Below are 13,051 nucleotides of genomic sequence, written 5' to 3' on the forward strand. Positions count from 1 at the left end.
CTCGAGCAGGGATGCCTGCGTGTAGCTTCATAGGAGCTGGAGTTCCCACTTGCTCTTGGGGAGCCCCTTGGTCACGCTCCCTTCAGAGCGCTTCTTACACCACAGGAGGTAGGCTGTTTGCACACAGGCTCGCCTGTGTGGAAGTCTTCCACCTTCTGAGGGTTTCTAAGCCTGTGCACGAGCACGCACACACGTGCGCACACACACACACAGAGGCATCTGGCGTAAGCAGCAGGTGTGCTGATGGCTAGTGGTGGGAGGCCCTGGCAGAAGAGGTGATGAGGCCTTCAAGCAGACACCACCCAGCCCAGAGCAAAGCAGGAAAGGCTGCCCAGTGCTGCTCCAGCCAGCACAGCCCCAGACTCGGCCCAGGGCGAAGCCAGCAGACCTTTCTTAGTGGATACACAGCTCCTTCTCCTCTGCCTCCCAAAGGCCGCTTGGTGGCCATAGATCACGCCCACACATACTCCATGTCCTTGGAACTGGGCAGCCAGATAGAGAGCTCCAGGCCTCTAACTCATGAGCTGTGCCCACCTTACAGACCAGGTGTAAGGTAGGTCAGGCTCAGGAAGGTTCCCTGACTTGACATGGGTCAAGCAACAAAAGGCACAAGGTACCCCTTCCTCTCGAGATCAGAGGTCTGTGTGGGCTCTGACACCACACCCCATGGGATCTCAGGGACCGAGAAGCTGTTGTCATGTGTGACCTTTAAGAACTCTAGGAGCTGTCCTTTGTATTCTGCATGCAGCAGAGAAGACATGGATCCAGAAGCAGGAGTCCCTCAGGAAGCCAGTCTCCTTCAGAACCTTTCTCTCTGTCTCTGTCTCTTTCTCTCTCACCCACATGTGCACATTGAATCTGTAACTCCCACTGGGTCCACTAGGGCAACAGACACATATTTGACAAAGAACTTGCATCCAGAATGTATAAAGAAGTCTCACAGCTCAGTAAGAAGAAGACCAACAACCAAATGATTAAATATTAAAAGTGGGCAAAATGTTAGAACTGAAATTTCAAAGAAGCTATATGGATGGCAAACAAGCACACGAAAAGATGTTCAGCGGCATGTGTCATTAGGAAAATGCCAATTAAAGCCATAAAGAGATCCCACTGCACACCTATTGGAATCGTTAACAGGGAGAAGACGGACCACACCAAGGGCTGGTGAGGCTGCGGGTCTGAAGATGGGATTATAGAATGGTACGGCCACTCTGGAGACCCTTGGGAGGTTTTGCCCAAGAGGATGGGAAAGTATTATCTACACAAAGACATAGACACGCTCCCATCAGCTGTATCTGTGATAGCAAAAAACTGGGAAGAAACCCAACTGTCCATCAGCAACGGAAGGGATCAGCTGTGTTTTTTCTTCATCCACACAATGGAATACTACTCAGCAATAAAAAGGAATATATTGAAAACCACATGAATCCCAAAATAATTATGCTGAGTGCAAGAAGCCAGACCCCCCAAAGGCAACCAAAAAAGCACACACTGTAGGATTTCATTTTATATAAAATTCCAGAAAATGCACAGTCAATGGACAGCAAGAGAGAGCACATCAGTGGCTGTCTGGGGATGGGGGAGGTGCGAGAGGGAGGACTTACACAAAGGGGCAAGAGGAAACTTTCGGAGATGATGGATTTATTTGTTATCTTAACTGGGGTGACGATCCACACTGTGTCAAAACTTACCAAATCGTACACTTTAAATATGTGCAGCTTCTTGCCTGTTGACTACATTTCCATAAAACTGGGAGAAGGAGAAAAAGGGGAAGGGGTGGGGGAAAGAGAAGGAGAAGCAACCCCAGCAATGAGTAGTGTTTCTCAGGAAGCCAGGCACACACGCACGCGCGCACACACACACACACACACAGACACACACATACACATACAGACACTGAGTACGAAACTGCCATTTGGCCTCTAAGGGTCTCTCAACCCAGGATTCCGGCTAAAAGGGACACCAAGTTACTTATCATTTGCTCATGACTTTTCCAGGACTCCCGCCCACCCCATGTGTGTGTGGCTCGAGCTGGGCCCTGGGGCTTAAGAGATGAAGTTCCTTCTGCCAGCCATACTGCGGCTGCTCCAGAATTTGGCCTCGACCCTAAGCCACATGCTTCAGACACACTAGCCGGGTTCCCTTCCACTCCATCTGAGGTCCTTCTCTGCTCTAGGCTTTGCCCCCCAGCAAAGGCCAGCTTTCCCTCTGTGCCAGCCACACAGCTGGGCTGTATGTGCGGAGGGCACTCGTGGGCCGACCCTCAGCATGATCTGAGCAGACAGCAGCAGACCTCGGCAGCAGGGCCAGTGTGGCTTCCAAAGAATGGGACCTGCCCCCCAACTCCTGCACCAAACTCCTCACACCTGTCTCTCAAGGGTGGCTTCTGTGCCAGGCCTCATAGGCCGCCAGCCAAGCCCCCTCTTTGGAAGATGCTGACCCAGCTTCCAGAGCCCCTGTGGCAGGGAGGCCCAGCCAGCACCAGCTTCAAGAGGGACAATGAGGTATCTGGAGGCCTCAGTCCTGGGAGACGAAGCCGTGGGCCCAGAAGAAGGAGATCTCACAAAGTACCAGAGTCATCCGACCTTGTGGACACCAGGTACCCTGGCCCAGGTCTGCAGTTCCAACTTCATCGCCTTTCCCTGCCCTCACTCTCTCTTGGCAACTGTGGAGCCCTAGGGGCTGGTATCTAGAACTTCACATGGGAGGATGCCCATGGAGGGTCGGCCGCAGACACATTTTGATAGACAAATGTTGCCCGGTTGGCCACATTTTAGAAACAAAAGATGTCACAAACATCCCTGTTCTTGTAAGTCAGAGGATCCTCAAAACACGGGACCAGCATGCTGGCATGGCGAGAGAGGTGGGAGCAGGCCAGCTCTTGCCAGCAAGTGCTTGGCAGGGGGCTATAGTCCCCGACCAGCCTGGAGCCCCATTCTGCCTCTGTCAAGACAAGGGAACTTGAGGTCCCTTGCTCTCCATGTTTTATTCTGGCATCTAGACCTCCTGATGACCTTACAAGGTAGACAGCCTCATGTCCCCATTTCACAGAATAGAAAACAGGGCAGCGTGACTCCAGAGCCAAACACAAGAACACGTCTGCGATGCACAGAGAAAAATGTGGACAGCAGAGTTTTTAATAAAGCAAAATGCATTTAATTTGGAGTATCTTTTTTTTTCTACCTGATATTACATAGTCTTCTTGCTTTGGGGGTAGAGGTGTTAAAATGCTCTTTCTCTCACTGTACGGCAGTGGTAGTAAACAGAAATTTGTTTAAGTGTCATTTGAATGTCCATCTGACAAAATACAAAGTTGGCAAAGCTAGGCCAGATTCCCAAATGTACTGATCTTTGAGATCTGAGAAGCACTGCTCTGCTATATAACCTTCCAGTCCCAGAATGACAGCATGCTTTTGCTCTTTCTCTTGGTTAAAAAAACAAAAAACAAAACAAAAAAAAACCCCACCAATCCTAAACCATCTCTATCTGCACCTCATCCTGCCTTTGAAGAGGTGGCTTTTGAAGCGAGCCTTCCCCAAGCCCCCTCCCTCCAGCAAACCTGCAGAGCCTTTGCTCGTGCCTCTTGTTATATTTCTCTCATTCCTCCTCAAGTTATAGTTACCTGTATCCTACCCACATTTGCTCCCCTGAAGAGCTTACAGAACAGAAGAAAGAGCTGGTCAGTCAGCGCTTGAAGGACCCTCAGACACCTCCACCTCTGCCTGTCGGTTTGTGGGTGTGGAAAAGCCAAGGCCAGGCCACCCAGGGAGTTGAGGGCAGAGCAGAGTGGAGACGAGGACCTGCGGCTCCTGATCCCTGGATGCTGGCTCTTTCCACTTTCCCAGGCTGCTTCCCAGACACTCCCTTCTGGTTGGCTCAGCATCTCGGTTCAGAGGACAGTGCTGAGCATGTAACAAATCCTGCATGAGTATGTGTCCATTTGGAGGGACAGAGCAGCCCGAGGGACACAGGCCTCTTCTCTGCAGGCCCCCTGCTCCAGCTCCATATCACTGGCATCAAGCCTTCCCTCAGCATGAGCTGTCCATCCAGTGAAGAAATGGCCCTCCAGCCCCTGGTGACCTGGATGCAGAAAGACCCCATATGGCTCAGAAATACAATCCCAATTAGGCCAGAGTTAAGATCCCAGCCTTGCAGCGTAATTTTGGGCAAATGCCTTCACCTCTCCAGGTGTCAGGTGCTCCAGACAGGTGGCACGCTGAGAAGAGAGATGAAGAAATCCCCAAGCTACTGGCTTAGCAATCTAGCACTAGACAGGGTTGCCAAGAGGAATTTCAGAGAGCCTTGCCTCTAGAAGCCTCTAAAGACAGGAAAGGTTCTTGGACTCCTGGGACAAATGGATTATTCCACTAGAGCTGTGCCAGGGTGAGCATGAATGGTCCCTCAGACTCCATGGCCACTTTTTGTGTTGCTGGGGTCCAAAAGCCAACAAATCTTTAGAACAGTCTGGAAATGTCCTAAGCTGGGTGGAGGACGAGGATGATGCTGATTCATAAACTCAACTCCGAAAACAAGGATGTGACAATGGCACCATGTCTCTCGAGCCTTCCTGGCCCTCGGAGTAAGAAAGGTCTTCTCCCCTCTCTGACCTGCCATTACACACCTTTATCAGTGTGCATCATGGCTCCTAGACAGTTTATCAGACCTGCATGTTTAGATGTTTGTCTCCTGCTCAGGTATCAGTTTCTTGAAGCGAGGGATCACCTCTTTTTTTTTTTTTTTAAGATTTTATTTTTATTTTTTGATCGAGATCACAAGTAGACAGAGAGGCAGGCAGAGAGAGAGAGGGAAGCAGGCTCCCTGCCCAGCAGAGAGCCCGATGTGGGGCTCGATCCCGGACCCCTAGGATCATGACCTGAGCTGAAGGCAGAGGTTTTAACCCACTGAGCCACCCAGGTGCCCCTCGAGGGGTCACTCTTACTCTTTCCTGTATCCCAAGCACTTAGCCCAGGGTCTAGCTAAGAAATAATAAGCAAATGCTGACCAGCATTTAACTAGACAAGGAACACCCCCCCCCCCCCCCACACACACACTTTTCTAGGACAAGGTGGCTGTTAGGTCTCTGTCCATCTACAGGGTGGAAATGCCAGCTTTTAGAGGGAGACCGGCTTACCCAAAGTTACTCAGTTAACACAAGGGACCAGGCTAGAGGCCACCCCGCTGACTCCCAATATGGCGTGCCCCCAGCTCATCAGCTGTGTGACTCTGGGCGGGGCTCTTTCTCTCTCCACCCCTGCTTTGTCTCTGGTGAAATGGGTCAAAGTCATACCAGGATAACCTCAGGAATAAATGAAACAGAGCACAACCCATTGGGAGCACTTACATTGTGCATCTCTCATGACTATTGTTCAGGCCCAGCAGTGAAAGGGCACCCACCACCCACCAGCAAAGCAGGGCTCATGGTGAAAGGAAGGCTTCCCACCCTGACATACACGCTCTTCAACCCAGCAAGTTCCCTGAAGTCATCACTTTGGGGAAGCACCTGATCTCCGGTCACGGTCCCTTCACTGCTTTCCCTTCTCCAAACCCCGAGGCACATGCACAAGAGCACACACAATTCACGGTGATGACAACAAAGTCTGCATGGGGTTGGGGAGAGAAACCTTTGGAAGAGCACACGCTTCCGGGTCAGACAGACTGGTGTCAGGCAACATGCTGCCCTTCCTATCTGTACCACCACAGCCAAGTCAGTCTCTCTCAGCCTTGGGCTCCCCAACTTCCAAACAGGTATAATGTGTGACGAGGACCACCCGAGGTAGGTCGTGGCCTGGTAGTCCACAGATGAAACTAAGAGTAATAATACTTGTCCCATTTTCATTTAACAAAATGCACATGACAAAACGTCAGACCAGAAGGGGCTTTAAGGATCAAGTCATCCAGTCCTGTCATCTGGACTTGTCATCAGGACCCAGAGGTCCTGACTGGCCTAAGGTCACACACTGAGGGAGGGGTGGAGTGAGACCTGGGGCCTGGGTCTCCAGATTTTCTACTGCGTGTGCACTTTGGCCCACTTGATTCTCCTCATCTGCCCCCCTCCCAATACCCACAAGCACAGCGACAGGCAGGAATCACGTTCTTCCCAACCCTCTTTCCTTCACGCTCCTCTTAAACCAGCAGGCACCATCTGTTTGCCAACGTCACCCCTCTCCCAGCCTCACTGAGCCCCTTCCAGCTTGCCTCGAGGAGAAGATGAACCAACTGCTGGCTACTGGCATTAGCACTAATGACACTATTAGTACTAGTGATTAATGGCCACCAGCAACCTGCACAGTGCCCTGGGCTTAAGAGTGCTTTTCCTACAACCGTCAACCTATTCCTGCAGTTTCTCCCTAACCTAGTGGGCTTAGGGACATAACTTCCCCAAACTCATTCAACGTTTACTGAGCACCTACGTTGTGCCTAGCCAGGGGCTAGAGGTTGAAGACATAGATAGGAAAAAGACAGGGCCTCCGTCAGAGGCACTCACAATCTAATGCGGATTTAGGGCAGGTGGGGACATAACTTCATTTGGCCCAAATGATGCAGCAGCAAAATGCCCTGCCCCAGCCTGTGGGGAGGCTTCTTTATCATGCTATCAAGAGGCAGAGTGTATGGGGCGCCTGGGTGGCTCAGTGGGTTAAGCCTCTGCCTTCGGTTCAGGTCATGGTCCCAGGGTCCTGGGATCAAGCCCCACATCAGGCTCTTTGCTCAGCAGGGAGCCTGCTTCCTCCACTCTCTCTCTGCCTGCCTCTCTGCCTACTTATGATCTGTGAAATAAATAAATAAAATCTTTAAAAAAATAAATTAATTTTAAAAAAAAAGGCAGAGTGTATCTGTGGAATACATTGAAGCAAGAAACGGTGAGTGCTGGGCTGGAAGGAGAGCAGGAGGGAAGATAAAGAATAGGAAATACAGACACCAAACACTCAACTGTCAGTCTCAGGGAGATTCTAGTGAGAGACTCCAGGGAGGGCAAGGAAGCAGCAGCGGGACCCCTATGGGATCAGGAGGCCCCAGCCCCTGACCCCTGCCAGCACACAAGATTCTGATGCTTCTCTTCCCTTAGGGGCTTTGCCCTTGGATGCCAAGAGTTTCCAAACCCAGTGCTGGGCTGTATATGCCTCCTTGGGACCATCATTTGCTAGAATGATGTCACGGCCCTTGCAGTGGAAATGTTTGTACCTCCTGGATGCTTCCTAGGCCCTCAGCCCAACATACTCCAGCATTCATTATCCCCTGGCAGGGATGCCATCCGCAGGGACGTGGAAGAGATCTGTGGGGTGGGAGGCAGGGAGAAGAAACTAAAAGCAGCCGCCCCTCTTCTCTTCCCTGAGTCTGTCTCTCAAGTCCTGCAACCCATGAAGACCTACTATGTGCCAGGCACAGGCACTGTTTTAGGTGCTTCCTGACATTTCTCATTTAATCATCACTCAACCGTCTGAGGCATGCCTGCCTCTTCCCAGATTTACAGGTGAGGAAATTGAAGCTTGGGGATGGAAAGCAACCCCACGAAGGTCACCCCAGCTATGGAGTAAGGATGCCACTCTAGGACTGCCTGGTGCCTCCTGTTTCACAAGGCTCACAAGGTCATGTTTCACTAGAGAAGCCCAGAGTTGAAAAAGGCCAACTGAGGAAACCCGAATTATTTCATAAGCCCAGACTTAAACTGGGTTGCTTTCGAGGGGTCCCCCTGACATGTAAGAGCTACTTGAATGACATGTCATAACTATACAGACCATTGAATCCAACTCCTGCATTTAACAGATGAACAGACAGACACCCACGCCTAAAGGATTTTAAGATGGCTACTGGGGGCCTACTAGCAGCCTAAGGGACTCAAACCCCACTCTCTGGCACTTTCCCTACACCACCGTGCCTGCAGAGACCACCTTTTCCTGGGAAGTTCCTCCAGCCCATCCCACACCTCCAGATGGGCAGAGAGGGCAGAGGAAACAGAAAGCCGTGTGACCAGGCCTCTCCTCAGAATGCAGGGTCGAGGAAGGGAATATGAGGCTTCCCAGGCTAGCAGGTGTTCTGCTGAGGAGGGAGGGAGAAAGCATCCTTTCCCGCGGGAGCTCCTGGAGACTGAGGCTCAGACCTCCCACTGTAGGGGTCATGGCTATGTTTTCCAGATCTACTGCAGAGCCCTGCCCCCTCGCAGGGGGGAATGTGGTAAAGAAGCAGTCGTTGGCACTTGACCTTGGCTTGGGGGGGGGGGGTTCCACCCTTCTTCCAGCCTTCTTCCACCCTAGGTACCCTTGCTCTACCTCAACAAGGGAAAGGGGCTTAAATATTTGCTAAATGCAGGAAGAGGAAGACATTTAGGAACGGGATGGTCCCCAAACCTCTCCTAATCGCCCACCTTGGGCATCTTCCCCGCAGCAATCAGCATCCAGTAATTAGTGATTTTCACGGTTTGGGGGTGGGGTGGGGGGGATGAAGGGAGGGTAGGAATGAGTCACAGTTAACCCCTCCTCGGCCGGTGCCCTCTGAGGGATTCTACCGCAGCGGGCGGTTCCCAGCGGCCCCCGCCCGCCCGCCCGCCCGCCGGGTGCAGCGCAGGGCCCCCTTTCGACTCCGCCGCGGCCTCCTCACCTGAGTCCGCTGGCGTTCCGCAGCCCGCCGGCTCGCACCGCTCCGGCCCCGCTTGGCGCAGCGCCTCTGCAGTCGCGGCTGCGGCTGTCTGGCCCTGCTCAGCAACCTGCGGCGGCGGGGGAAAACACACAGACAGGGGCGGGTGAACGCGGGCGGGGACACCGGGCGGCCGAGCCCCCCGCAGCTGCCAGCTGGGCCGCAGGAGCCAGGAAGCCCGGGGGGCAGGTTGCTTGCCTGCCGGGCTCTTGGTCCAGTCTGCTTCCCGGCGCGGCCCGCGCCTCCCCTCCCCCCACCCGCACTCGGCACTCGCCGCTGCAGTGGGCGCAGCTGGGCGGTGGGCCCGGAGGTCCCCGGGGTCCCTGTCATCACCTGCGGAGGCTTCCATGGCTTCGGCTGCCCTGCCCAGGCCGCCGACCTGCTCTCCGGAGCCCCTGCTGGAGGCGGCTCGCCAGGGCTGGGGCTGCCGGGAGGGAGGGAAAGGGAGGGTGAGGTGGATGGAAGGGACCAGCCAGTGGGCGGCTCGCTGGCAGCTGCGTAAGCGGCCCGTCTTCACTTTCCTTCTTAAAGAGATAGTTGGCATCTTGCTCCAGAGGGCGTGGGAGCCGGGGCGCGAGCACGCATGGGGTGGGGTCCTCTCGCACCTACACGCCACCCTGTGCTCAGAGCTGAGCAGTGGGGCCCTTAGGAAAGCGCATTGTCCACGGACAGGCGGTGGGATCCTGGGCAAGTCCCTTCACCTCCCTGGGCCTCAGTTTTCTCATCTGAAACATGGGTCGATGATACCAATCTCACTTCCTGGCACACCGACGTTTTATGTTAACTAGTAATGGCATCAGAATTCCGTGAGGAACACTTTTCGCTTCTGAGTACCCGGGTTACTTATTTAATGTGAACAGCATTTGGACTACTAAGGAAAATGAAGGCAAGAATCTTAAATATCTGAAAATGAAAATGTTTGTCTTTGAAGTATTAAGATGGTTAATCTTTGAAAACACAGAGAGAAAATCACATCCTGAATTAAATGTTCATTATACACCTTTTCCCTCTGTCTTCCATCTGCTAATGCAGGGGGGATAAGGGGACCAAAGAGCCCAGAAAAGTGGCTTCTCTCCCTAGCCCTTCCACTTCTAGCCATGCAAGCTTAGATAAGTTAACTAGTTCTCTGGACTTGTTTCTTATCCACTCCATGTGTAAGAAGTGGGGAGCAGTAGAAAGGGGCTCTTCTGAAGCACCTTTCTGGTTAGTCATTCCTTGCCTCAAAACCATCCCTCGCTTTTCCAGATCTTGGCTCAAATGTCACTGCTCAGGGAGGCCTTCCCTGACCACCCTACATAACATAGTAATTTCCTCCTCCCCTACTCCTTTTGCCCTAGTTTTGTTGTATTTCCAGCTGACATGTTGTATATATACTATTTGTCTGTCATTGTCACCCTTACTAGAATGTACGCTCTATGAGGGAAGGAACTTTGTACTTTCCCTTGCTATTGTGGCAGTGCCTAGAGTAGTACTTGACACTTACCAGACGCTCAGTAAATACTGAGTGAATGAGAGAGCAAGAACACCTTGTGCCAGGCCCAGTCTTCCATACGAACTAGCCCAGATGCCATCCTTGTCTTCTAAGATTTAGGTCAAGTCTGTCTACTCTTGACAGGGATGAACTTGGTACCCTCTGCCCTCCACCTAAGCTGAAGGAGAATTTGTAAAGTGATTTTGCCCACTTTGTATCATGATTCTGCAGTACTGGCCTGGCGAGAACAGTATTTATAAAGTACAGGGGAAATTTTTTTACTTTAAATTTACTGTTACTTTTCAAAGTTAAATCTTTTTCTGTGGCTGGAATGTGTGATAATCCTCCTCTCTGTAACAATGCCTATAATTCTGAAACTTATGTCTACAAATTTTTTTGGTGTTGATTGTATTCTTCCTTCTATTCTATTAACTTGAATTTTCCTTTCAGATGGCCGTCATTACATTATGCGTTGTGGAATAACATGGCAGGGCAATTGTAGCAGGAATAGGAAATTGTAGTTGAAAAAGTCATGTGAAATAAGGTCTGCTGTCAAAAAACAAAACAAAAACAACCTAATGCTGCATTAGCAAGTTAATCAATAATATGTTCTATCTGCCATAAGGCCCACTTAAATTGTGTGACTTCTTTGCACTTGAAGCCAAACCAAAGAAAACCACACAATTTGTTTTCTTATCAGGAGATAATTTCGAGGATCCTCACTAAAATAAATTTTGTCTGTCCCTATGAGTTTTGGGGTTTGGTTTTATTTATTTATTTATTTATTTATTTGGCTTGGTACTTAGAAGACTACATTTCCCAGAAATCTCTACAAGCAACTTCCCCCAATCAAGAGAGCACCTGCACCGACATTACTTCCATCTGGGATGGTGTTAGCTAGTAAAGAATTCTCTCCTCAGCATTATAAGCACGTGATGAAGAGAACCAGTATTTAGTTATAATGTAAATTACAACAAATGTGGATTTTAAGCATAAATCAAATTATTCTAAAGAAGTTAGTAATTTGGGGGTGCCTGGGTGGCTCAGTTGGTTAAGTGGCTGCCTTTGGCTCAGTTCATGATCTCAGGCTTCTGGGATCAGCCGCCCTCTCCTCTACTGACAGTCTGCTTCTCCCTCTGTCCCTCCCCGCCACTCATGAGTGCACGGTCAAGCTCTCTCTCTGAAATAAATAAATAAAATCTTAAAAAAAAATTAGGAGTTTTATTTTATACTAATTACGAGATACTCAAATTTGCTTTATTTCAAAAGCAATTTTGTTTCCTATTCTGGATAAACAGAATAAATTGAATGCAGGAATAAAACCTGAACAAGTAGCAGCTACATGAGGAGTCTGAAGAGAAAATACTAGCAGGCAAATTGGGGAAGAAGGCCAGAATTTCCTGGTTTAGTGACTAGCAAACTTACCATTTTTGTTTCCTCTGGAATCTCCTGGCCTCGTCTCAAGGCAGCCCAAATCTGGATTTGGAGAATCAACACAGAGAAAGCTCCCAAAGCAGCTCTCTAGTTCTGACCTGAGGTTCAGGAAAAGGAGACCCTCTTCTGTTCAGTGTGAGTGGGGGAAAATAATTTTTCTTCTTTAATCTTTTCTCCATTGTCTCATGACCCAGGCCCCAGGTGATCCTGCAGTGGTGGCTAGGACAACAGGGACCCACATGTCTCAAACTCTGAGAGAAGGAAAGACTTTTCCAATCAGAGTAACTGTGGTCCTGAGAGAGGGTGAGCCTCTGCTTTGTCTCCTTATGTCTTCCCATCATTTGGCTCCAGAGGCAGGTGCAAGTGTGGGAAGAAGCCAACAAAAGAGAAGAGTAAATAAATATCCACACTCCAGCTTTCTGATGAACCCCAAAGAGAGAAACCGAATAATAATAATAATTTAAAAATGATAATAATTTTCAGTTACTAGTGAAAACTTAAGGAAAAAATCTTGAAAGCAATCAGAGAAAAACTATGTATTAATTAAACAGGAAGAGTGATTTGAATAACTGTGGATTTCTCAATCAAAACCATAGATGGCAAGAAAAAAATGGAACAAAATTTTTAAATCACTGAAAGAAAAGATCAGACAACCAGGATTCCATATCCTTCAGGAATAAACGTTTATAAATACATTCTCAGATAAAGAAAAGCTAGAAGAATTCATTGTCAGCAGACCTGCTCTGAAGGAACTGCTGAAGAAAATTCTTCAGACAGAAGGGAGATGATATAAGGAAACATGAAATATAAGGAAGGAAAGAACAATAAAAATGGCAAATATCTGGGTAAATTTAAGAAACTATTTTTCTCTTCTTGAATTCTTTGAAGTAAGTTTGACAGTTGAAAGCAGAAATCATAACACAGTCCGATGGGGTTTCAATATATATAGATAAGACAATTATAATATAAAGGAGGAAGTGTAAAGGAAACTACTATGATGGAAGGTTTCTACACTCCACTTAAAGTGGTAAAATACTGATTCTAAGTAGGGTGTGAAAAGTGTATATATTGTAATTCTTAGGGATCCTTAAAAATATCTATAACAAAAGATATAATTTTAAAAAACCAGGTAAATTAAATGGAATTCTAAAAATATGTTCAAATATTCTAAAATAAGGCAAGAAAGGGGGAACAGAGAAAAAAAAATGGGGGGAACAAATAGTAAACACATATTAAATGGCAGATCGATGTCCAAACATACCAATATTTATATTAAAAATAAATGGTTTATTTTTTTAAAAAGATTTTATTTGTTTGACAGAGGGAGACACAGCAAGAGAGGGAACACAAGCAGGGGGAATGGGAGAGGGAGAAGGAGGCTTTCTGTTGAGCAGGGAGCCCAATGCAGGGCTCAATCCCAGGACCCTGCGATCATGACCTGAGCCAGAGGCAGATGCTTAATGACTGAGCCACCCAGGCACCCCCAAAATAAATGGTTTAGATACATCAATTAAAAAG

The 13,051-nt window shown here is 49.1% G+C and overlaps 1 protein-coding gene across 12 annotated transcripts in view; it reads right to left on the minus strand.

Annotated features, from left to right (window-relative positions):
* The window catches only part of SNPH (syntaphilin), a 35,824-nt gene extending 26,748 nt beyond the window's left edge, over nt 1-9,076 (minus strand). For 10 of the 12 annotated variants that reach the window (XM_045981115.1, XM_045981113.1, XM_045981109.1 and 7 more), the window contains exons 1-2: nt 8,962-9,076; nt 8,593-8,698 (exon numbers count right to left, since the gene is read on the minus strand). The gene's annotated coding sequence lies outside the window, so the exon portion shown is untranslated. Of the gene's footprint in view, nt 1-1,691; nt 1,811-7,179; nt 7,203-8,592; nt 8,699-8,961 lie in introns of those variants that run through there. The other 2 variants (XM_045981114.1, XM_045981110.1) reach the window with 2 other exon arrangements.
* Nucleotides 9,077-13,051: the final 3,975 nt, after the last annotated feature.

The sequence above is a fragment of the Meles meles genome, chromosome 16, assembly GCF_922984935.1.
Source record: "Meles meles chromosome 16, mMelMel3.1 paternal haplotype, whole genome shotgun sequence".
Taxonomy (NCBI): Eukaryota; Metazoa; Chordata; class Mammalia; order Carnivora; family Mustelidae; genus Meles; species Meles meles.